This window comes from Protopterus annectens, chromosome 6.part0, assembly GCF_019279795.1.
Source record: "Protopterus annectens isolate FY-2018-M chromosome 6.part0, PAN1.0, whole genome shotgun sequence".
In the NCBI taxonomy this organism is placed as follows: domain Eukaryota; kingdom Metazoa; phylum Chordata; order Ceratodontiformes; family Protopteridae; genus Protopterus; species Protopterus annectens.
The window spans coordinates 1,970,358,762-1,970,383,863 of NC_056737.1; the positions used below are offsets into that span (position 1 = coordinate 1,970,358,762).

Here is a 25,102-nt window from a genome sequence, read left to right on the forward strand (position 1 = left end):
CTCAGTTTACAGCTCAATCTTCAGGCAAGGTTTCTGCCAGGAGCACAGAACTCCTTAGCAGATGTGTTGAGCAGACAATTATGGATCCCCACGGTGGAAATTGGATCCTCATGTATTTCAGAAATTGACAGTGTCATGGGGAACTCCAGACATAGATCTGTTCGCTTCTCCACTAAACCATCAGCTGCCAAAGTTTTGCACAAAAGGTTTCATCCCACAGCTTGGAAAGTGGATGCTCTTTCTTTCAATTGGAGCAATCTTCATGTGTATGCCTTTCCACCTCTGCCTCTCCTCCCAAAGGTACTTCTAAAGGTCAGACAGGACAAGCCAAGGATGATTTTAATAGCTCCAGATTGGCCTCAACAGCACTGGTACCCATTACTGAGAAGTCTGGTACGGAAGCCTCCATGGCCTTTGCCTTCGATTCCACACCTGTTGTCACAGGAGGACAGCCATTTGCTCAATGTCAAACTTCACTCTCTTCACCTAACAGCCTGGCATATTCTGTTTTGAACCATAGAGGGTCTCAACTTCCACAACGAGTTTTGAATGTGATTTTGGAAGCTAGAAGGCCTAGTACAAGGAAAGTGTACGCAGATAAATGGAAGAGATTTTTATTTTGGAGTGCAGCAAAGGATTTTGATGTTTCTGAGCCTAATTTAAGTGTGGCTCTTCAATATCTTACTGAGTTACTGGACAAAGGTTTGTCCTTCTCTTCTATTAAGGTTCATGCTGCAGCAATTTCAGCTCACTATGAATGTGACCCTCCATTGTTTTCTCATCCTTTGTTCAAGCAATTTCTTAGAGGGGCAAAGAATATAAGACCCCACGAGAGCTCCTACTCCTGCTTGGGATCTCAATTTTGTGTTGGAGAAACTCACTCTACAACCCTTTGAGCCTGCAGCTACTTCTGAGTTGAAATATTTATCATGGAAGACTGCCTTTTTGTTGGCCATTACCTCTGCAAGAAGGGTTTCTGAATTACAGGCCCTTATGGCGGTTGAGCCTTTCTTGATTTTCCATAAGGATAGGGTATCTTTCGTACTAATCCTTCCTTTATGCCTAAGGTGGTTTCTAGTGTGGCTTTAAACCAAACTATTCATTTGCCTACTTTTTATGCAAATCCCCAAAATAAAGGGGAAAAGATTTTGCACACTTTAGATGTACACAGGCAGTTGCGATATTATTTGGACAGAACTAAAGGGTTCAGGCAGTCTCAGCAGTTGTTTGTTTCTTTTGCTTTGAGTTCTCAGGGCAAGCCTGTGTCAAAACAAACTATTTCTAAGTGGATCGGGTTTTGCATTGCTTTCTGTTATTCCCATCATGGCAAGGAGATTCCAGCTGGGATTAGGCCTCATTCCACTAGGGCTACTGCCACTTGACAGCCTTTTGAGGGAGTGGCAACCAAGGATATTTTGGAGGCAGCTACTTGGAGTTCAGTGCATACTTTCTCTAGGCATTATCACCTGCCACTTTACTCTAAATCCAGGGCTGGTTTTGCCACTGCTGTTTTGCAGGGCATTTTGGCAGCTCCTGCTTCCTTGTAGTTTGGCCATCCTCCCTTACCTCTGCTTTGGGATTCTACCCAAGTGTAAGGACTGCAGCAATGTGAGATGAAGAACATAGTACAGTTTTGTACCTACCATAAATGTAGATGTTCAAGATCCACATTGCTGCAGTCCAATTTACCCTCCCTCCTTCCCTCTGTAGTTAGAGGTGGTTGTGTGGGTTGGGTTGTAAATATTGTGTATATTGTATATATTGTACATATAATTAGTGCAAGGGTGGTTGGTTGTTTGTTTGCTGTCTTTTGGTTTTGACCTTTATTTTTAGGGTCTTCTGACATCTGGGGCAAGAAAAGACTGAGGATATGACGTCGGTCATGCGCATTTGTACCCTGACGTCCTGATGTCAGTCAAATGCGCCTTGACCGACGTCAGCCTTATACTTTGATATTCGGGCCGACCGAGGACAGCGGACTACCCAAGTGTAAGGACTGCAGCAATGTGGATCTTCGAACATCTACATTTATGGTAGGTACAAAACTGTACTTTTAGTCTCCAGAATATAACAGTAACCTATTTCAGTTTATTTTTTTTATCTGTGTTCAAGTAACACTGTTAAAATGTTCTCATGTTTTCAGACAGCTGTACAACAGTACTAGTTTTCAATGTATGTATGTTCAGGCAGTGCTGACAGGAAAAGGTACTTATAATTTGGTTTTCAGAATATAACATTTAGCAGTTTTCAGTTATGCTTTCATGTGTGTTTAAGTAACACTGGCAAAAATATTCCTTTAGTATTTGTTTCATTAGTTTCTAGAATATACACAGCTATTTTGGATGTTCAGTATAAATATATATCAAATTTCAGTCAAGATTCAGAATATGACATTCATATTCAGCTATGTGTTCAGTATAGTACATTTCAGTCAAATTTTAGAATATAAGAATAATATTCAATTATTTCACATTAGTCTGTCATTAGTTTGAAGGGTAAAATAACAGAATTACATTATTCAGTCATTAGTTAAGGGTAAAGTGACAGTTATTTGTAACAGGCATATTACTTCATACATTCTACTATATCATCCTTCAAATTATTCAAGGGACAGAATTATGTATTACAGGCTTATTAAGATAAGTTATCTAAAGAATAGGTAGTATTAGTTATTCAGTATACTCAAGACATAACAGGGCAGGTTTAATTTGTTAATTAATTTACAGATTACAGTGCACTTTACATAATTATTGTACATTAGTCAGAAAATTAAAAGGACACTGACAGAAAATGCAAAGGTATAGACCTGAAATACAGAAAGCATAGATTTTGGTAAACTATTGTAGCTCATAAATATTCATAGAGTATTTCAGACAAATTTAGGAGGCAGACATCTATTACAGCACATAAAAGTTAAAAAGGGTAAGTAGCATTATTAGCAAATCTAGATTAGAATTTATAGACACAAGTTAATATAATATAATATATGGTAATTGTACTTCAAGACCAATTATAAAGTTATCTCTCTAGTGCTGATTTCAGTTAGTCTTCAGAAAATAGCTAACATGCTTGATATATACAGTAAAAAAGAAAATGGATTAAAACAGTACAATGTTTAAAGATTTAAATCTATGAACAAGGAATGGTTTTATTTGCTGTAAGAGAGAGGCATCATGGTATACTAAGGCACCAGTTTGTAAGGTAAAAAGCATAGACAATAGACAGTGTAATTTTACCATTACAGCATACAGAGATAAGGAAGAAAAATAGGCAGGGTTAACAGTCCGTACTCTGTCTAACTTAAATGAAGATTCACAAAGACAGGTTAAGGAAGTGTATGGCATTTTAATCATCTTTAAAAGCCACAGAATTAAGACACTCATTTTCAGAATAATGTACAGGTTTTGGATACATCACTCATGCATCAGAACTTAGACTCAGATTGTAAAGACTATGAATCTAGGTAATATGAAAATTAAATCAAGTTAACAGACTTCAAGCCTAGTGGTCAGAATTAAAATTGACAAAATGTATTCACCAGCTTAAGAAAAACAATTGCCTAGTTATAATTAAATCGTAAAGTTAAGAGATGTCAATCCAAACATGCCATAAATTCTCAAGTGACACCAAGTAGTGAAAATTAAAATTGGAAGTTTATTTACCAAATAAAGAAACTTTATTTTCAGATTGAATCGGGTTACATAAAGCTGTACACAGTAGTTATCAACACAAATGTAAGGTAACTACAAGAGTAGGTCCCTGTAAACTTTCATCAGGGACCTCAGAGGGAGTTGTTAGAGTTAGGGTATTCTCAGTAAATTCACTATAGTACATTTAGGTAAAATAAGGCCTGAAAGTATAGAGTCAGACATGTATGCATTCAGTTTCAGTGAACTACAGTTTATTGGAAAGGAAAGATGAGCTTTAAAAGTGCAGAAAATACAGAATGTTCCTTTCTCAAGGGAAAAATACAATCTTGCCAGCTACAGAATGTTCCTTTCCAAGGTAAAGATGTACATAGCAGTGGAATGTTAGATAAAAAGGCACATGCAAGACCAGGCTTGGAAACCAAGGTAACCAAGGCTAAAAAGGCATGTAAAGCATTACAGGGTTTTGGTATTATTAAAATATACTTCAGATACAGTTAGGGAAGTGAGTTAGTTCAGCCTGACATACAGGAAAGATTAAATATCCTGCATTTTAGAAAGGAATCTACAATACAGTCACTCTAGCCTGAGTACAGAAGACATGTCAAGTAAAGACTGTTTCTGTTTACATTATTCAGGACAAGACTATACGTGCAGAAACATTGGATATATTTAGCAGCAGCACTATTATTACTAACCAGCCTCCCAGCAGTTCTACAGACTGTTATTGTTTATCAGCACTGTTAATGAAGATGGTATGCAGATATTGTGAACATCTAATAAAGCCTTATTAAATGAACTACAGTGTTTGGAGAATTCATTCTGAAAGTACACAAGATTTGATTCATAAAGGAGAGACTGGCACTTGTTCAGCATGAGTTTGGGTAATTAATGGATAAAGACTTTCATGCCAGCCTCATTTAAGTTGTTTCCAGTTAATTCCAGTATAGTGCAGTCTCATCAGTTCTTTCAGTAGGTATGTATGTTATGGATTTTATTGCACATATTACTTAGGTTCATATTTAGTAAGGCGAGTTTGGGTTCTGTGTTTTGCTGAGCTGTATTAGGTGATTGGTTTATTTTGAGGATAGAAGTGATGGTTTTATGAACATTGGGAACTGGGTTGAGGTGAATATCTTAACAATTTTTTGAATTGATATTTTACAGTGGGGAAAAGTATGGCCAGTTATATTTTGGTCTTGGTTTAGTATTTGATAATTAATTTGGATACTTAGTTTTGAGATAGTTATACATAAACCTGATATGGTTTATTTGTAGAGATAGGGAGTTATGGATAAAGACAGGCTAGATGAATGTTTTTTAAGCACCTTTATTGAATTATCACTTATGCAATGAGCAAATTTGCATTTATATAAAAGTAATCCAACTGTATTAACGAGTTCACATTTACAAACATTATGTATATCATATAACCTAAGCAACATTGCATACACTATTCATTTTCTGCCTTTTTTTAAACAAGAAACATCTTTATTAAACCATCACGTACGACATAGGCAGTCATACATTTATATGAAGGAAAACAAACCATACCGAAACAATCCTATTTGCAAGCATTTTACTTTACAAACCATTCTGACACACTACCCAATCATTTTCAGTCAAACATTACATAACTCATTTAAGTCCTGCCTTCCTTTAAACCTCATTCCTCCGTTTGTATTGTTCCCACAGTTCACATTTTTTCCTATGTTGTTTGCTCATACCCCTTTCTAAAGATCTCAGTTCCAGTTGTTTTATCTCTGTTGCTATATTCACTACTTCTAGTATAGTTGGTTTAGATTTAGATTTCCATTTTCTAATAACTGCTTCTTTGGCAGCCACCATAATTAGACACAGCAAGGCTTTACCATATCTAGCCAATTCTGATTCTGTATCATAGCTCAGAAAAATAATCTCCCTCATCACACCAGTCTGCCCACCCAGCATTTCCAACAGTGCATCCTGCAGGGAATCCTTATAGTTCACCAACTCACTGCACTCCCTGAAAATATGTTCCCAATTACCTCTTTCTTTCCTGTTACACCTCCCAACATTTGCTGCCTTCTTGAGGAAAAATTGTCGGGAGTCTACTTGGGCCATACAAATTTCTGTGTACACATTTCCAAGCAAAAATCCTAAATCTTCTAGATTTCATTGCATGTTTGGGAGACATACATATATCCTCCCATCGTTACTTTGTGAATTGCTTATCCAGTCTTTCTTCCCAATCCTTTCTAACCTCCTCTGATTGATTCTATAGTTATCATGCAGTATTTTATATGCTGTACTAATTATTCCTTTTTTAATGTCTGCTTCTGTTCCAGAGTCTATTAAAAACTACCAGTGCTGGTCTTTCATTTAGGGCCCCCCACACACACACATTTCTTTCTTTTTACGTATACTCTGATATCAATCCTTGATAGGGAATGCAATCTGTAATCTGCAGTACAAATAACTACTTGGCATCTTTCTGTCTATCATTTTTTCCCTCTCTAGTTATTTGTTCCCAATATCTTGATTCCTTTGCCAGTTTTTCCAATAAATTCCAGCCCCCTCTTGCCTATTATGTATATCCATAATTGCAGTCATCCCTATTGGCAGAATCTCCTTTCTCCATTCCCTTGTTGGCTTAGTTCTTAGAAACTTTCTGCTACTTTATAGATATAATATTCTGTATGATTGTTATTTTCCTTAAAGGCCTACATCCAAATTCCCAGTCTCTACTTGTTTCTTGAGCTTCCCCCCTGTTTTATCATCATCCTGTTCCACTTTGAAATATAGTTTTCTGCTTGTGCTATGTATAGGAGCCGTTACTTTGTAGCTCTGAAATACCACTTCAAATTGTGTAATTCCAGTCTGCCCTGTTCTACTGAAAGAATCAGCTTATCCCACTGGACTCTTGCCATCTTCACCTCCCAGATAAAGTCCTTCAACTCTTTCTTAATTGCTAGTCACAGCTTCTCCTCTGGTTGATACAATTATGCCTGACCTGTTTATAAGACTAATGGGACTAAAAACATTTTAACTGCTTGTAGCTTACTATCCATATCCATATAACAAAGCTTCCATTTTCTCAGTTTTTGTATTATCTTTTGTTTAGTCTCTTCCCACATATCCTCAGCTGCCACACCAGAATCATTTTAATCCATACTACTAAATACTTTATCATGCCCCCATAAATATGGATATTGCTGAACCAATTTATATGCGAGTACATAATTTACCGCAGTTGCCTTTGTTTTAGCTTCATTGATGTATCCTGAAAAGATTTGAAAATATCTCAAAATGTTCCACAACACTGTAATGTCTCTTTCTGGTTTTGTCAGGGATAAAATAATGTCTTCTGCAAATAGAGCCAGTTTTTCTTGACCACCATACCAGTTGCATCTTTGAATGTCTGAGTCTCTTATTTTCTTTGCCAGTGGTGGTTCTAAATATACTACAAATAACAAAGGGGAAAGGCGACACCCCTGCCTGGTTCCTCTGCTCAAGCAGAAATTGTCAGAGAGAACCCCACCTACTTTAATTTTCACCTTTGGTCCCTCATATATCCTCCTAATCAAACTTATAATTTTTTCAAGAAATGCAAATGCTTCTCTTTCCTGTTCATAAAGTCCCAGCTTGCTCTATCAAGTGCTTTTCTGTATCAAGACCCACCACAAACAATCAAATTTTCTTACATTCTGCTTCCCTCTGGGTCATCGATATTCTGTTAATGTTATCAAATGTTTGCCTCCCCTCAACAAAACCACATTGATCCATATCTGTCAATGTGGGCATTACTTTTGCCATTCTTTTAGCCATTATAGACGTGAGCACTTTATAATCATGGTTTAGTATTGAGATAGGCCTGTATGAAGCTGGAGCTGATGGATCTTTACCCTCTCTAGGTTTTACAGCTAACACTGCTTTCTTCCAGAATGTTGGTACTTCTCCTCCTCTTAAAATACTCCTTCCAGGTCTTTATCATTTTTTTTTCTCTCCTAGCTTCCAAATTTCCACAGGAATATCATCTATTCTGGGGACTTTCCTGCATACTGGTTATACATCACAATTTTTACCTCATCTCCTCCTGTCCCAATCATTAGAAATTGAGCCTCATCTATATCTAACCTTGGCATATTTAGTTCTTCCACAAACATTTCTATTTGTATCTTTACTTGATTTCTATATTTCTGTGCTTTATGCAGACTTTCATAGAATTTCCAAAATATTTCTAAAACCGCTACAGTATCTGCTGTTGCCTTCCTTGCTTATAGGCTGCCTAAGCTTAGCGACAGCCCTTTCTACTTTCTGTTTCTTGAGTCATTGTGCTAAAAGTTTTTGTGCTCTTACGTTATTGTTAAAAAAAGTTGCTTAACAGCAATCTTTCTAAACTGATGTATATTATCGAGATAATCCCTTATTTTCTGCTTAGCACTCTGCAGTTGATCCTCTTCTTGTTCTGTGAGATTCCCCCTGTTCTGCAGTACTTTAACATCTGTCAGTCCCTCTAAATAATTCTTGTTACTTCTTAGCCATAGCTCCCTTTCTTTTATTTCCACCCTACTATTAAACTCCACCTTAATTTTATCCCACTCCCTAGCTATATTTTCGGAAGTAATTTCTATCCTCTCGAATAGCTCCTAAGTAATCTCCACTACCCATTACTTAAATTCCTCTCTTTTCAACGGATAGGTGGGAAAGTGCCAGTGTCTCATTTTTATTTCATTACCCTGTGTTTTTATTTTAGTTAATATTGGCACATGATCTGAAATAGTTATTGGGTGCATATCAAAACCTTCAGTTAAATGCACGTGTATCTTAGCCTTGTTTTTATATCTTGGAGAATGGTATGTAAATTCACGCCAGACTCCTATTACTGAATTCACATTTCCCATGCCAAGTATTTTCATAGATTTCTTCAAAAGTCTACCCTCCTTTGTTATACTTTTGCACCCCCCCCGATACATCTTCACTGCTGCAAATCAAATTCCAGTCGTCTCCACCTATAAGTAATATTCCTTGCTGAAAAGTGATTATTTCTCCCAGAATTTTGTTAAGCTCCATTATAGCAGTTTTTGGTGGCATATAGATGCATGCCAGTGTAATCCTCCTCTCTTGTCAGTAGTCGCTTAGCACTACAAATCTACCATTATCTTTTTTATCCTCTTTTATCACTGTTGGAGCACCTCTTGCAATTAATATAAGTACTCCTGTTTTCCTGTGTCCCAGATATTCTGCTTAGTAACCATCCTGAATACCTTTCTTTATCAAATTCACATGTTCGGTTCTTTCCAAGAGTGTATCTCCTCTAACATAACTATTTACACTCCACATTTTTTTAATATAGTTCACTATTCTTTCTTTCTTGTATTTATCTGTGAGACAGTTGACATTTAAAGACATTACAAAAAGCATCATTGTATTTGAAAGTTATTATTCCCACCTTTAATGTCTAGCACCTTTTTTGTTAAATGTCTAGTTACAGCTTTTGGGTGGCCGCAGTGATGCAGCAGTTAGCATTGTTGCATCACAGCAAGAGCTTCTTTGGTTTGATTCTTGGTTGGGGTACCTTCTGTCTGCATGTCCTTCCTGCAGTCATGTGGGTTTCCTCCCACACTCCAAAGACATGAAGTAGGTGGATTGTGCACCCTAAAATGGCCATAGGTGAGTGTGTGTGCATGCGCGAGTGGGTGGTGTGAATGAGCTCCTGTGGCAGGGCTAGCCACGTAGTGCTGTAAACCTTGCCTCAAGATGATTGACACTGCAGAAGTGACACCCCAACCTCATGTGCAAAATGGGAAAAGGGGTTGAGGATGGATGGATGGTCTAGTTCCAGCTTCTGTTTTACTTGCATACACTGTTTGACAGGTTAAACTTTTATATAGTTGTTTCTTGTTATATTCATTTGAGCATATGTCATATCTTACAAAACTTTTTGTTGTATTGAAAGCCCTCAAACAAAAAAAAAACCCAATACCACTAAAATCTATTAATTTAATAATAACACACAAAACTATGTACATCTTCAAATATTGAAGTTTTACCCTCCTAATAGGAACCGATGTTACAAACGTACAGCCTCACTCAGACACATGGTGCAGCCTGTGCTTTCCCCTAAGTGCTTAACTGGTTTTGTCTTCTGTTTTTCTCTCCCAGTTGGGAAAACCCACAAATGCTTTCAGAGATATCTCATAGCCAGTTTCACATTTTGCCCCAGCCAATCACTCCCCACCAGACTTCAACCAATTTCTCTTTATCAGATTGCCTCCATGCAGATATGAGAACCAGACAGCCAATTTTTCATTATCAGATTGTCTCCAGGGAGTCATGAGGACCAGATACACAATTGCTACTAGGTATACATTTATTTGCTAGAAAAAGGCTCATAATATTCAGTATTATTTTTCTTTTATTTGTTGTCTTAAAAAACTTGTTACTAAATCAGTTTAAGGTCCATGATCCAGTCATTCCCCCATGCAAGAATGAGAAAAAGCACATTAATGTTCCTTTGTCATGCTTACATTTCTTAAAACTGAACAAGGAGAAATAGAAAATGGAGAAAGAAAGGAAAAAAAAACAGCAGCATCTATTTTCAATCCCCATTAAACTTAAAATAACTGAGAAAACTTTATAGCATGCAAAGAAAACCATACACCACAAAAATAGTACTATTAAGAAAATAAAAATGTTTTATGGACTTAGTTAACTTTCTCCCCTCTCTTCCCCTCTCCAGAGCATTTTCCTAACATTAATGACATGAAGTAGGACATATACTTTAGAGTCACCCACAAGTCCAACAGATTCTGAAAAAGTCCAATATTTCTAGATTGTCCTGTTCTGTCCTGTTTCACAAGTATAATTATTGCATTGTAATCCCACATTAAGTTGCTGGTTTTATTCCTGCTCTTCTCTATCTCCCAAATCTAGTCTATGCTTCATTCCCAGTGTACTCTTGATTCTTCTCATCTCCCTTCCTTCTCTTCAGCATTTTCTGTTGAAACAATGGAAAATGTTTCACAAGTACAGTCTGTCAGTGGTCTTTATTACCAGAAGAACAAGAAGCAGAATCTCCTTTTGTTTCACAGCTCACTTTTTGTTGGATAAACTTTTGTCTCTACTTGTTTCTTGAGCTTCCCCCCTGTTTTATCATCATCCTGTTCCACTTTGAAATATAGTTTTCTGCTTGTGCTATGTATAGGAGCCGTTACTTTGTAGCTCTGAAATACCACTTCAAATTGTGTAATTCCAATCCGCCCTGTTCTACTGGAAGAATCAGCTTATCCCACTGGACTCTTGCCATCTTCACCTCCTAGATAAAGTCCTTCAACTCTTTCTTAATTGCTAGTCACAGCTTCTCCTCTGGTTGATACAATTATGCCTGACCTGTTTATAAGACTAATGGGACTAAAAACATTTTAACTGCTTGTAGCTTACTATCCATGTCCATATAACAAAGCTTCCATTTTCTCAGTTTTTGTATTATCTTTTTTTTAGTCTCTTCCCACATATCCTCAGCTGCCACACCAGAATCATTTTAATCCATACTACTAAATACTTTATCATGCCCCCATAAATATGGATATTGCTGAACCAATTTATATGCGAGTACATAATGTACCGCAGTTGCCTTTGTTTTAGCTTCATTGATGTATACCTGAAAAGATTTGAAAATATCTCAAAATGTTCCACAACACTGTAATGTCTCTTTCTGGTTTTGTCAGGGATAAAATAATGTCTTCTGCAAATAGAGCCAGTTTTTCTTGACCACCATACCAGTTGCATCTTTGAATGTCTGAGTCTCTTATTTTCTTTGCCAGTGGTGGTTCTAAATATACTACAAATAACAAAGGGGAAAGGCGACACCCCTGCCTGGTTCCTCTGCTCAAGCAGAAATTGTCAGAGAGAACCCCACCTACTTTAATTTTCACCTTTGGTCCCTCATATATCCTCCTAATCAAACTTATAATTTTTTCAAGAAATGCAAATGCTTCTCTTTCCTGTTCATAAAGTCCCAGCTTGCTCTATCAAGTGCTTTTCTGTATCAAGACCCACCACAAACAATCAAATTTTCTTACATTCTGCTTCCCTCTGGGTCATCGATATTCTGTTAATGTTATCAAATGTTTGCCTCCCCTCCACAAAAAAAATATTGATCCATATCTGTCAGTGTTGGTATTACTTACGCCATTCATTTAGCCATTATAGACGTGAGCACTTTGTTAATCATGGTTTAGTATTGAAATAGGCCTGTACGAAGCTGGATCTGATGGATCCTTACCCTCTCTAGGTTTTACAGCTAACACTGCTTTCTTCCAGAATGTTGGTACTTCTCCTCCTCTTAAAATACTCCTTCCAGGTCTTTATCATTTTTTTTTCTCTCCTAGCTTCCAGATTTCCACGGGAATATCATCTATTCTGGGGACTTTCCTACATACTGGTTATACATCACAATTTTTATCTCATCTCCTCCTGTCCTAATCATTAGAAATTGAGCCTCATCTATATCTAACCTTGGCATATTTAGTTCTTCCACAAACATTTCTATTTGTATCTTTACTTGATTTCTATATTTCTGTGCTTTATGCAGACTTTCATAGAATTTCCAAAATATTTCTAAAACTGCTACAGTATCTGTTGTTGCCTTCCTTGCTTATAGGCTGCCTAAGCTTAGCGACAGCCCTTTCTACTTTCTGTTGCTTGAGTCGTTGTGCTAAAAGTTTTTGTGCTCTAACGTTATTGTTAAAAAAAGTTGCTTAACAGCAATCTTTCTAAACTGATGTATATTATCGAGATAATCCCTTATTTTCTGCTTAGCACTCTGCAGTTGATCCTCTTCTTGTTCTGTGAGATACCCCCTGTTCTGCAGTACTTTAACATCTGTCAGTCCCTCTAAATAATTCTTGTTACTTCTTAGCCATAGCTCCCTTTCTTTTATTTCCACCCTACTATTAAACTCCACCTTAATTTTATCCCACTCCCTAGCTATATTTTCAGAAGTAATTTCTATCCTCTCGAATAGCTCCTAAGTAATCTACACTACCCATTACATAAATTCCTCTCTTTTCAATGGATAGGTGGGAAAGTGCCAGCGTCTCATTTTTATTTCATTACCCTGTGTTTTTATTTTAGTTAATATTGGCACATGATCTGAAATAGTTATTGGGTGCATATCAAGACCTTCAGTTAAATGCACGTGTATCTTAGCCTTGTTTTTATATCTTGGAGAATGGTATGTAAATTCACGCCAAACTCCTATTACTGAATTCACATTTCCCATGCCAAGTATTTTCATAGATTTCTTCAAAAGTCTACCCTCCTTTGTTATACTTTTGCCCCCCCCCAACACATCGTCACTGCTGCAAATCAAATTCCAGTCGTCTCCACCTATAAGTAATATTCCTTGCTGAAAAGTGATTATTTCTCCCAGAATTTTGTTAAGCTCCATTATAGTAGTTTTTGGTGGCATATAGATGCATGCCAGTGTAATCCTCCTCTCTTGCCAGTAGTCGCTTAGCACTACAAATCTACCATTATCTTTTTTATCCTCTTTTATCACTGTTGGAGCACCTCTTGCAATTAATATAAGTACTCCTGTTTTCCTGTGTCCCAGATATTCTGCTTAGTAACCATCCTGAATACCTTTCTTTATCAAATTCACATGTTCAGTTCTTTCCAAGAGTGTATCTCCTCTAACATAACTATTTTCAGTCCACATTTTTTAATATAGTTCACTATTCTTTCTTTCTTGTATTTATCTGTAAGACAGTTGACATTTAAAGACATTACAAAAAGCATCATTGTATTTGAAAGTTATTATTCCCACCTTTAATGTCTAGCACCTTTTTTGTTAAATGTCTAGTTACAGCTTTTGGGTGGCCGCAGTGATGCAGCAGTTAGCATTGTTGCATCACAGCAAGAGCTTCTTTGGTTTGATTCTCGGTTGGGGTACCTTCTGTCTGCATGTCCTTCCTGCAGTCATGTGGGTTTCCTCTGGGTGCTCCGGTTTCCTCCCACACTCCAAAGACATGAAGTAGGTGGATTGTGCACCCTAAAATGGCCATAGGTGAGTGTGTGTGCATGCGCGAGTGGGTGGTGTGAATGAGCTACTGTGGCAGGGCTAGCCACGTAGCGGTGTAAACCTTGCCTCAAGATGATTGACACTGCAGAAGTGACACCCCAACCTCATGTGCAAAATGGGAAAAGGGGTTGAGGATGGATGGATGGTCTAGTTCCAGCTTTTGTTTTACTTGCATACACTGTTTGACAGGTTAAACTTTTATATAGTTGTTTCTTGTTATATTCATTTGAGCATATGTCATATCTTACAAAACTTTTTGTTGTATTGAAAGCCCTCAAACAAAAAAAAACCCAATACCCCTAAAATCTATTAATTTAATAATAACACACAAAACTATGTACATCTTCAAATATTGAAGTTTTACCCTCCTAATAGGAACCGATGTTACAAACGTACAGCCTCACTCAGACACATGGTGCAGCCTGTGCTTTCCCCTAAGTGCTTAACTGGTTTTGTCTTCTGTTTTTCTCTCCCAGTTGGGAAAACCCACAAATGCTTTCAGAGTTAATATCTCATAGCCAGTTTCACATTTTCCCCAGCCAATCACTCTCCACCAGACTTTAACCAATTTCTCTTTATCAGATTGCCTCCATGCAGATATGAGAACCAGACAGCCAATTTTTCATTATCAGATTGTCTCCAGGGAGTCATGAGGACCAGATACACAATTGCTACTAGGTATACATTTATTTGCTAGAAAAAGGCTCATAATATTCAGTATTATTTTTCTTTTATTTGTTGTCTTAAAAAACTTGTTACTAAATCAGTCTAAGGTCCATGATCCAGTCATTCCCCCATGCAAGAATGAGAAAAAGCACATTAATGTTCCTTTGTCATGCTTACATTTCTTAAAACTGAACAAGGAGAAATAGAAAATGGAGAAAGAAAGGAAAAAAAAACAGCAGCATCTATTTTCAATCCCCATTAAACTTAAAATAACTGAGAAAACTTTATAGCATGCAAAGAAAACCATACACCACAAAAATAGTACTATTAAGAAAATAAAAATGTTTTATGGACTTAGTTAACTTTCTCCCCTCTCTTCCCCTCTCCAGAGCATTTTCCTAACATTAATGACATGAAGTAGGACATATACTTTAGAGTCACCCACAAGTCCAACAGATTCTGAAAAAGTCCAATATTTCTAGATTGTCCTGTTCTGTCCTGTTTCACAAGTATAATTATTGCATTGTAATCCCACATTAAGTTGCTGGTTTTATTCCTGCTCTTCTCCATCTCCCAAATCTTGTCTATGCTTCATTCCCAGTGTACTCTTGATTCTTCTCATCTCCCTTCCTTCTCTTCAGCATTTTCTGTTGAAACAATGGAAAATGTTTCACAAGTACAGTCTGTCAGTGGTCTTTATTACCAGAAGAACAAGAAGCAGAATCTCCTTTTGTTTCACAGCTCACTTTTTGTTGGATAATTTTTCTATTTCCTCCTTAGCATATGCTTCATCAAAATATGATTTTGTCCCTCCAGGGAAGAATACCTTGAAGATAGCTGGGTACAGCAGTTTGAATTTCCTACCTGCATCTCGACATTCCTTGAATAGTGGAATGAATTTACTTCTCTTATGCCTAATGTAAAACAAGTAATCATTCTCCACAAAGACTGTGCTGTCTTTTACCTTTAGTATTTTGTCCTTCTGCCACAGTTTTGTCGGATTGCATCGTTATTAATAAAGGTCTAGATTGCTTTCTTATAGTCAGGTTTGAAGCATACACACAATGTGCCCTTTCAACTAACAACTCCTGCTGTGGAATACCAGTCCATTTGCTAATTTGTGCTTTCATAAAATTAATGCAGTCTGTTCCTTCCAGCTCCTCTGATGTAGCTGAAATTCCCAGGTTTCCCCTATGTGCTCTGTCCTCTAATTATGTTATTTTTTTGCAACATCTCTTCGTGAGCAGTCTCATATTTAGCCAGCCTTTTCTTCATTTCAGCCAATGATTTTTGCAGATTTATCACCTCATCTGAGTATCTGTTTAAAGTTTCTTCCTTTTTCTCCAGTCTTTTGTTGTTGTGTTGATATATGTTTCATTCATTTTAACTAGGTCTATGTGCAGTTGTCTTCTGTCTTCCTGTAGGTTACTGGAAGTAATGTCTGGAGGTTGCATTGCTTTTTGCTGAGCACCTGCAGAACTTCCTCCAGTCAGTGTTTCTTCCTCACTTTTTGTAGCTGATTTTTTCCAGGTGCTCTGTATTTCTTTTTTCCTGGCATCCAAGCAGTATACATACTAGCCAGTTGCTGAAATCTACCCATAGGCACAACATTCTACTGGCCTTCTCTGTTGAGTTTCTGTGAGTAGCCACCTTGGTAGTCCAGGCTGGGTAGATGTTGAGATGATGAGGATTGGTTGAAGTCCTAAGTGGTTGAAGGAGATGGATTTGATAATTCGTGATGAAGGCTAATAAAGTGAGGAGGAATAGGAAAATAATCAGAGTTGGGGGCAGATTATTTAACTTACCTTTGTTGTAAATTAGGATTAGAAAATGTTAGGAGAGTACGGAGTTTGTTGTAGAGATGTAATTTGATGGTTATAGGAGGCAAGGATTAAGACAGTCTGAGAGAGACTCTTGGGTGGTAAACTAAAGTGGGTGTCACTTTTGGGAGGAATTGATGGTATTCATTTGAGGAATATGTGGGTGGTGCTGTAGAAGTATAAATGTAGAGTAAGAGGGGTTGGTGGGAATTGGGGTTAGGGTAGGAGAGTGGAATGTGCCCAAGCATTAGAGAAGGCGAATGAAGCGGGTTGAAAACTTGGCAAAGAGACATCAGTGACTGAACTTAAAACACACACAAGTCTGCTGAGAGAAAGATAAGTAAAAGCAACAATGCAGTTTAAAAGGCCTCTGTGCTAGTAGATGAAAGTTTTGATTTTGTTGCCCTAGGATGCAGTTTTAGTAGGAAAGTTAGTTCAGTATCACATTGACTTGACTGATGATGATAACAGTAAAAAATTGCATTTGACTATTTGAAGAATGGTTTAATGTAAGGTGGTTTCTTTGGACTTTGAAATGCAAAGTCCAAAGGTTACCTCAATCCCAACAGATCAGCAAAACAACTAGAAAAAATAAGGCAGAATGCAGGAGTGTAGCTCTGGAAAAATACTGGCTCAGAACTGAAAGTGGTTACACAAAAAGAGAAATAAACTTAAGGAAGGGAGACTGGACTGCTAAAAACAATAATACTATTAAAACACAGGACCACAATGGTCAATGAAGGCAATGAAGACAATGATGTCCAAATGATATCCAAATAACTAGGATAAAACTTCTAGCTGCAGAAAAAACTTGGACTAGAACATATTAGCGTATACAAATGTTATTCCCGCTTTCTTCAAAGACTTCTTCAGAATTTATCATGTGTTTTAGTAGTATTTTTTTGTTTTCACATTGGTTTTACGTGTTGAGTTTTCTTGCTAAAAACAATAATATTAACACAGTTAAAGGAGAAAATACTAGTGGGACTGCTGTGGTCTAAGAAAATGGGACTAACACAGTGGACAAAGTTCTTTGTTTTAGGCTGCAATAATATTTTTAATTTACATAATATAGCCCACAGACTGGTGATCAAACTGAAGACTTCACTGTTACATACATATCTATTTACTTGTAGGGACACTTTTATAGCAAAATAAAAACACACTAAAGAGACAGTTGTGTGCACAAATACTAGCTCAGAGGTGAAAGTGGTTTAATAAATGTCTCTGGCAAGGCGAAGTAAGAAAGGAAGGGGGAGACCAAGGATGACTTCCTTGAAGGTATGCAGTTCCACTAAAGAAAGACAGGAGGATATAAATAAGAGGAATGCCAAGTCTAGAAGAAGTGAAGAAAATATAACAGAAAAAAATGGTTTGAGTAAGAGCAGTATGAGTAAATATCAGTGTCTGTTAGGAAGTAGAGAGTAAAAGCTGACCAGCAGGATGTCAATGGAGGAGGGTTTACACACTGTAAGGATGTTTCTTACAAACTAGTACACTGAAGCAGTTGTCTTCAAACTAGTCAAATACATTCACAAGAGAAGACTGGATCCCTCTAACACTTAAAGTAGAAGGGTAGAGGTGGTACACAGTTTGCCCTAAATAAATGGTGGGTGGATTGACTGGACTCAGACTGCCTATTGGATGAGCCTGCTATGTGTATTCTTTAAGGATGTTTCCAGTGAACTTAAAGCACAAGGGAGGAGGTAGTACACAGTTTGCCCAAAATAAATCTGTGGATTAAGTGGACTAAGACTGCTGTGTGTATGCTTAAGGGATGTCTCCAGTGAAATCTGTAACTCCCTTGCATCCTGCTAGAGAGAGAGAGAGAGAAGGAATACCTTATACTAAGTGTAGTGACAAAACCATGCCTAAAATATTATATGAGCGCAATTGGTATAAAATGCATAGCAAAATTAGCTTATTGTATTATATCCAAGCACAACTAGTATCTGATACAGTACTGAGAAAAAGTGGTTTACAGTGTTGTACAGAGGTCATGGTGTTGTCATGGTGATTGCTACTCGGGTACATTGCGTAATCAACAAAGAGAATGACATGCCAGCAGGTTAGATGTTTGACTATAACTAGAACAGAAAGTATTGAATATCGAGTTATGATAATTAGAGGTGCATACAGAATGCAATTACCTAATGACCTAGTATGTAGGTATTTAATCTATCTGCATTTGATATTTGATTACAGTATATGAACTGCAGAGTTCCACAGACAGCTTGTATCTATTCAAGCTACTTGATTTTAGTAACAGATTGTATATATGTATGTATGTATATAATATTCCATTATTATCTGCTTAGGGAAAATTAAGTTCTGCCATGAAAGGCAGTGGTAAACCTGTTGATTAATCATCTGTTTAGAGACTGTATGGACATATTTACAGTTGGCAGTTACCAAATTGTTGTAGAAATTAAAAAAAATCTAAGCACAGGGTGAAGAGTTTAGAGTGTTGGTTCCTAACGTTCTTGACCTTTTCCTGTAAAGCAGGTGCATTTGTGGGTTTATTTAGAGTCTTCTAAAGTTTTTTTCCTGAATTTAGTGTGTTTGGTGATTTGTTTTGAGTTCAGAGAGCAGACGATTCCATTTAGCTAAAAAGATTTTAACTGAAGCTTCTTTCCTCCAGTTTCAAGGCCAAAGCAGTATATAGAGCGTGAGAGTGTTGTTGTCATACCTCTCAAGTGAACAGATTTTCACAGAATCTCTAGAATTTTGCCTTATATTTTTGGTGTGTTCCTCATAAAATTTGGTATTTTCTGGCATTTCACTGTGGATTGAAGTCTCTAATGCTATACACTTGTGCTTCAGATTTCACATCCTACAGAAAATGAATGCTAATACAAGTCCTGTTGTTTTAGCAAGTTTCTAAGTTTATAAGAGCAATATTTAAAATTTGTCCCTATTTTTGGGCCTTTGTCCCCCACCCCATAATTTTAGGCTTTGCCTAGATTTCTTGTGCTGAGAGGTTGAAAAGTATGGTTGTCCTGTCGTCTTAGTGAATATGGCACTGATTTTATTTACAGTTTGCTTCCAATGGAAGGGCAGAAGCTGTTATTTAAAATGTGTAACAGGAAAGAAGAAGAATGGACCAAGAAATTTCTGGTAGCCAGGTAGCTCTTTGGGGGGTTGTAGGGTGGTGATTCATCTATTTAGAATTGTTGAGAAGCCTGTGTATAGCATTTAAAGATGTCCACGTTTGGTTGGTATTGTAGGCTGAGTAGAGGGAGATGATAGGCAGGGAATGACAACTGTTGCTATAAGAAGTTCTTTGCAGTAGTCCTTATGGCTTCCACAGTAAGGTAGTTGGAGATGCAGTAAGAGGCTTTAAGTTGTGCCATAACTTTTGAGATGGTTGTTTGTGTTCAGCTTGTATGACAGGGTTGGATCTGAAGGTATTTGTTCCAGAGAGCATTGTTGCTGTCTTGGAGACATTGAGAGAGTAAGTATTGGTTCTTATTTAGTCAGTTTTACGGTATAGTGAAGTCCTTTTGTATTGCTTTTTGTACTGACAGTGAGGAGGTTCCACTTCTGTACAGTATTATGTCATCTACATGTAGGATGATGTGGGTCTATATTAGCAAATCAAAGTGGCATAAAGCCAAACACTGTTTCATCGACATATATGTGTCAACCCCCAGGTATCCCAAAGGCCAGATCACTGATTTTTTTCCCCTGGGGAAAAACATTGGCCGTCGCTGTGAATTTGCCCTTTTCCCCACTGTAGTGCAATCTCGGAGTTAGTATATTTAGTTATGGGATGTGGGGGGTGATGTGTACTGGTGTGTCATATGTAGTTCGCCTACCGATTTTTTTTCCCTAGGGAAAAAATCTGTGATCTGGCCATTCGGTTACCTGGGAGTTCAACACGTATGTGTTGATGAAACAGTGTTCGGCTGTATGCCACTTCGATTTGCTAATATAGACCCGGGTGATGTTGGGTGATGGGGTACTTGTGGTTATGTCATTGATTAATAATGAGAATAATATTGGCTCAAGTATCGGTCCTCAAGGGACCCCTGCAGAAGAGGTGCTAATGTTTGCACTCAAGTTGTCTAACTGCATTAAGAAGGTTCTGTTTGAGAGGTACTTTGCAAACCAGGTAACAGTGTCAGTTAATCTTACAGATTTTAGTTTAACAGAGTGGTGTCATTAACTCCTTCAAAGACTCTGCATAGTTCGAAGAATATTGCTTCTGCCAAACAGCCTTTTATCATGGAAGCAAATGTTTTGTTTTTTATAGTATAGATAGCTGTAAGGGCAGTGTGCCCACTTTTAAATCCATACTAAGAATCAATTTTCAAGGCTATATTTGTTAATATGCTCAAACATCTGGCACTGTGTTAGTTTTCTGAATGCCTTAATGATGAGAAAAAATGTAAATTGGGCCAAAAAAGAGGGGTCAAAGGTGAGAAAGTCTTGGGAATGGAAATTATGAGAGCATGCTTGAACTGGGGGTTGGGTATTACCTGTGATGACTGAATGACGTGCACATATTTTGCTTGCTGCTTAGCAAACTTATGATGGATGTATATACTATATGAATTAGGGTGTGCTTTGTGTCCAGGTTTTTAAGTATTGTCTTGGCTGATTTGTGAGAGATTTCCCTCAAGTAGAAGTTAGGATTGTATTGAAAAGAATTGGGAGAATATGCAGTGGTTATGTTTATCATGGGTGATTGATTATTGGTAGGGAGATACAATGTTGTTAAAATGGGAGGGGTTGTTGTGCTACAGTTTTTGAGCTGAGTAAGAGATGTGCGGTGAAATTCTGGGGTGTATTTTCATTCATTACCTGTCTTGCATTGGGATTTATTATGGGAGTATGCTATCTTTCTAATTAGTGTCCTGAATTTCTTGGAATGAGTTATGAAGGTTTGAAGTTTAAAGCACATGTATGAAGGTTTAGTTGTTTTTATTTCTAGTTTGCATATCTGCCTTAGAGATAGAAATGCATGGTAGTCCTGAGTATTTGGGGAGGGTTTCCTTGCTTTATATCTGTCCACTGCCACCCACTCGGGGATCTCCTGGTTACAGGGAATTGCCTGCTGAAGAATTCCTTTACAGCAAAGTTGAAAGTTTGCAGTGCTCCAGAGCAGGTCATCTGTGTGATATACTGTGGACCAATCCAGGCTATTGATGACTGAGATTATTTCATTGTCCTTAAGATCGGTTACAGCTCTTGCTTCTCTTATTTTTGGTGGTGAAGTGTGAAGCTTTAAATGAGAGGATGCATTGTATTGGAAAATGGTTGCTGAGGTTGTAGGGTAGAGCAGTTATTTCCTTCTGTCTGTGGAGAATGTTGGTGGTGAAGAGGTCAAGAAAAGGGTGTTCAGGTTTGGTCTGGTGAGAATGTTAATCTGGTTCAGATTGTAATACGAGAGGAAATTATTTAGCTGCTAACCCTTTGCATAAAGGGCGTCAATTTTGAAGTCACCCGGAATGATGATTTTATTGTTTTACTAGTATGTCGAGTCATGTTAGTTGTATTTTCAAATTTTGCAAGTGTCCTTACTAGGGACATGTATACAAGTTCCACTAGTAGTTTTAGGTGGCTGCTAATTGCTATTGAAATGATGGTCCACTACGTATGTTTTTTTAGATGGGGGGAGTTAAGAGGTATAAGGGATGTAATGATAACTGGCTGTTTGACTAATAGTACAACTCCTTTTCCCAGTGTTAATCCTGGGTGGTTGTGTAGGAATATCTGGAAGTTATTGTTAAACAAAGTTGCGGGTGCAGTAAGCGATTTAGCCAAATTTCTTTAATAGTGAAGATATTTGCAGCACCTTACATTTGAGAAAAAAGATCAGCCATATCATTACCTTTTTGAGAATAAAGTAAAACTGCTGCAAAGGGTGCAGAATCAAAAAATACACAAGGTCACTTGTATATATTGACCCTACATTTTCCCTGCATCTGCCCTTTTTTGAGAACTGCATCAGGCATTTTGATGGTAACTGAATCTGCTGCAAGTTTTTAGACGAGATTGTCGCATGTTAAATTTTGGTAAAGGATACAGTTTAGACAGTTATAAAGCCATTCACTAACCATTACAGACTGGGTGTTGCTTACTAACCACATGATTTTTAACACTGCAATATAGCAGTGCCTTTTGTTTTAAATTGTATAAAAGTATGCATGTAGGCCAGTTTGAAGAATAAGTGATTTAAAAACCTTGTTTGGTACGAAGTAAGTAGTTAATAGATAAGAGGAGAAGGTTTTGCAGAATCATTGCAGTACTGAAAGGAAAGTGAGTTAATCTGGGGGTCACATGGGCACAGCCAATTGGTAGAGTAGTGGGTGTTGAGTGGTTTCTTGAATAGTGAAATAGAGCTGGTAGAAGTTATGTTCTTTGGGAGTGAGTTCTAGATTTTAGCTATTGTACAACCAAGGAGAGCTTTGCCTGCTTCATTGTTATGTTTAATGACAGTTATGAGAGTTTGGTCTGTAGATCTTAAGGTACGGGTGGTAGTGTAGGGCTGTATTAGATTTTGTAATGCTGGACTATCTTAATATAGAAGTGCACGTTTACATAGGGTAATAATAAACAGTGTTTTTGCATCACCCCCACTATTTTAACATACCAGCTCTGAGATCGCACAACAAAGATGCTACAGAGCAATGGCACTACTATAAATCAAAGTAAAGAAAACATTAACATAGAAAAGTAGAAAAATAGCACTGTAAACAAGTCTAAACAAAATACCCACTTACACTGCTGTTAACATAGAAGTGTAAGTGAATCTTGCAGAAAGATCATTTACACTTCCACAAGCAAAAGAGATGCACAAAGTCAAGTAAACGCATAGATCACATAAGCATTGGTGTAATGGAACACGTTTAACATTTGATCATGTTTATCTCGACCGTAAAAATGGAACCTTTATATGTATGTATATATAGATATACAGATCTAGGACTCTCCATCGAACACACGTTTCACCGAAATGTAAACCACCGAACACACTTTTGCGAAAGTGCATTTATCAAAAGTGCACTTTCGCAAAAAACATGATCTAGCAGGCTGTCTGGAATTGCTATCTCACTAGTCTCATACGCAAAGTCATGGAAATGATCAGTAATGACATAGGAAACCTTCAAACACTGGACTCAACCCAATTTGGTTTAATTAAGGGCAGGTTATGCCTACCCAGCTTGGTGCACTTTGAGAAGGTCACCAAAGCAATGGATGAGGGCAAAATGGTTCACACTGTGCCTACCTTGACCTGGCCAAGGCATTTGACACAATCCCCCACTCAGGCATTATTGACTAACCTAAGAGGTTAAGTACAAACTCTTATGCACCCAATGGATATCCAGCTGGTAAACATCTCAACCATTATGCCAAATAAACTTTTTTCAAGCTGTGCTCTAGAATGTTAGTGTATTGTTTTTAGTGACCCACAATTTGATGTAAAGAAAGAAAAATGTGTGTGTGGCTTGAAACGTGTTTTTACACTCTATGTAAAGTCTACTTAAATATATAAGAAAATATTTTAGAAGCATGGTAAAGTTGAAGGTCGTGTGAGTGGTGGTGGCAGCAGGTACAGGTCACAGCAAATGCCAAAGTCATTATAACAAAGCCCTGGAAAACGCTTCAAAAGGGGAGACAGTCAGAAGAGCCATTTTTTAGCAGAAAGCAAAGAAAATACATGTGTATGAGATGAGTAAATAGAGGAGATAGATAATGTGCTGGCAGGTTAGGTGTGGCATCTCACAGAATGTACTTGATGTGCCCAAAAAACAGGTGAGGGATGCATTTCACTGAATATTCATATAGCCCAGTGTGGGGAATTAATCATTAAGGGTGAATAGTCTGAGATTTTATTTGTGGTAAGCCTTATTTGTGGGATTCGTAATTTCAAATAACTGGCATAGTATGAATTGGCCATTTTCTTGTAATCAATAGTGGACAAGAGTGAACGCTATGCATTGAAGGACTAGGCAGTCCAAGTTGAAGTACAACTTTTTTGCTTTGGCCTGTATTGTCAGGCATATGATCCAGTGTTTGCATGTATGTTACAGAAAGACTTGTGGTTATTCATGCATTGCTGTACTTCTGCTGATCAGGCAACTGGTTCACTTTGACCCAGTCCAGCGTGTCACTGCGGGCATTACACTTCAAATGAAATGCTGCTGTTGGACAACTTTGATTATAGAGACTTGACTTCACAGCCTGCTGTAAAATTTAAGTGGACACTGCTACCCACACATTGTAATTCAATTATGTTCCCCCACATTACTGAAAATAATCAGATACATAAGAATGCATTATAATGATAGGCATCTGAGGGGCCTTTGCCAGCAGTTTTTCATTCCATCCACCTGTCTTTTCTTTTCTGTTTTGTATATCAAGTCAGGTCTCTATAACTTGTTGGCAGCCTAGTAGCTATTTTGGCCGTGTGATACTGACTATTTGCCTTCTCCTTAAGTAATTAGTAGTTACTGTTTTAGAGACTTGGGAGAATTAAGAAGTGGGAATATAGAAGCTTGTTTCATTATGCTGTTATAATTTAGTAAAACCCCTTGTTACATAAATTCTGCAGGTTGACTGCTGTGCTTATTATACTGAGACATGGCAGTGAACCAAAACCTTGAACTAACTGAATATGCATCAGGCCATTTTGTTGTGAAGCAGAAACACACTGTTCCATAAGCAACACAACTTCGTATTAACGTTAAAAATATTAATAAGCTAACTTTAGCAACCAGTATTACTGAAAACTATAAAGGAAGGAGTGATGCAAAGCAGAAGCAGATTCCATGGCATTAAACTAGGTTTCCCTTGTTATTACCACCAAGTAAAAAAATGAAATAATATAAGAATGCAGTGTGTCATAAAGGATAATAGTGAGGAGATAAACTACCAGGAAATTGTACTTTTTAAGT

At 37.4% G+C, this 25,102-nt stretch overlaps 1 protein-coding gene across 1 annotated transcript in view; it reads left to right on the forward strand.

Annotated features, from left to right (window-relative positions):
- The window catches only part of SESTD1 (SEC14 and spectrin domain containing 1), a 1,957,182-nt gene that overhangs the window by 1,602,465 nt on the left and 329,615 nt on the right, over positions 1 to 25,102 (forward strand). The gene's annotated exons all lie outside the window — the stretch shown is intronic.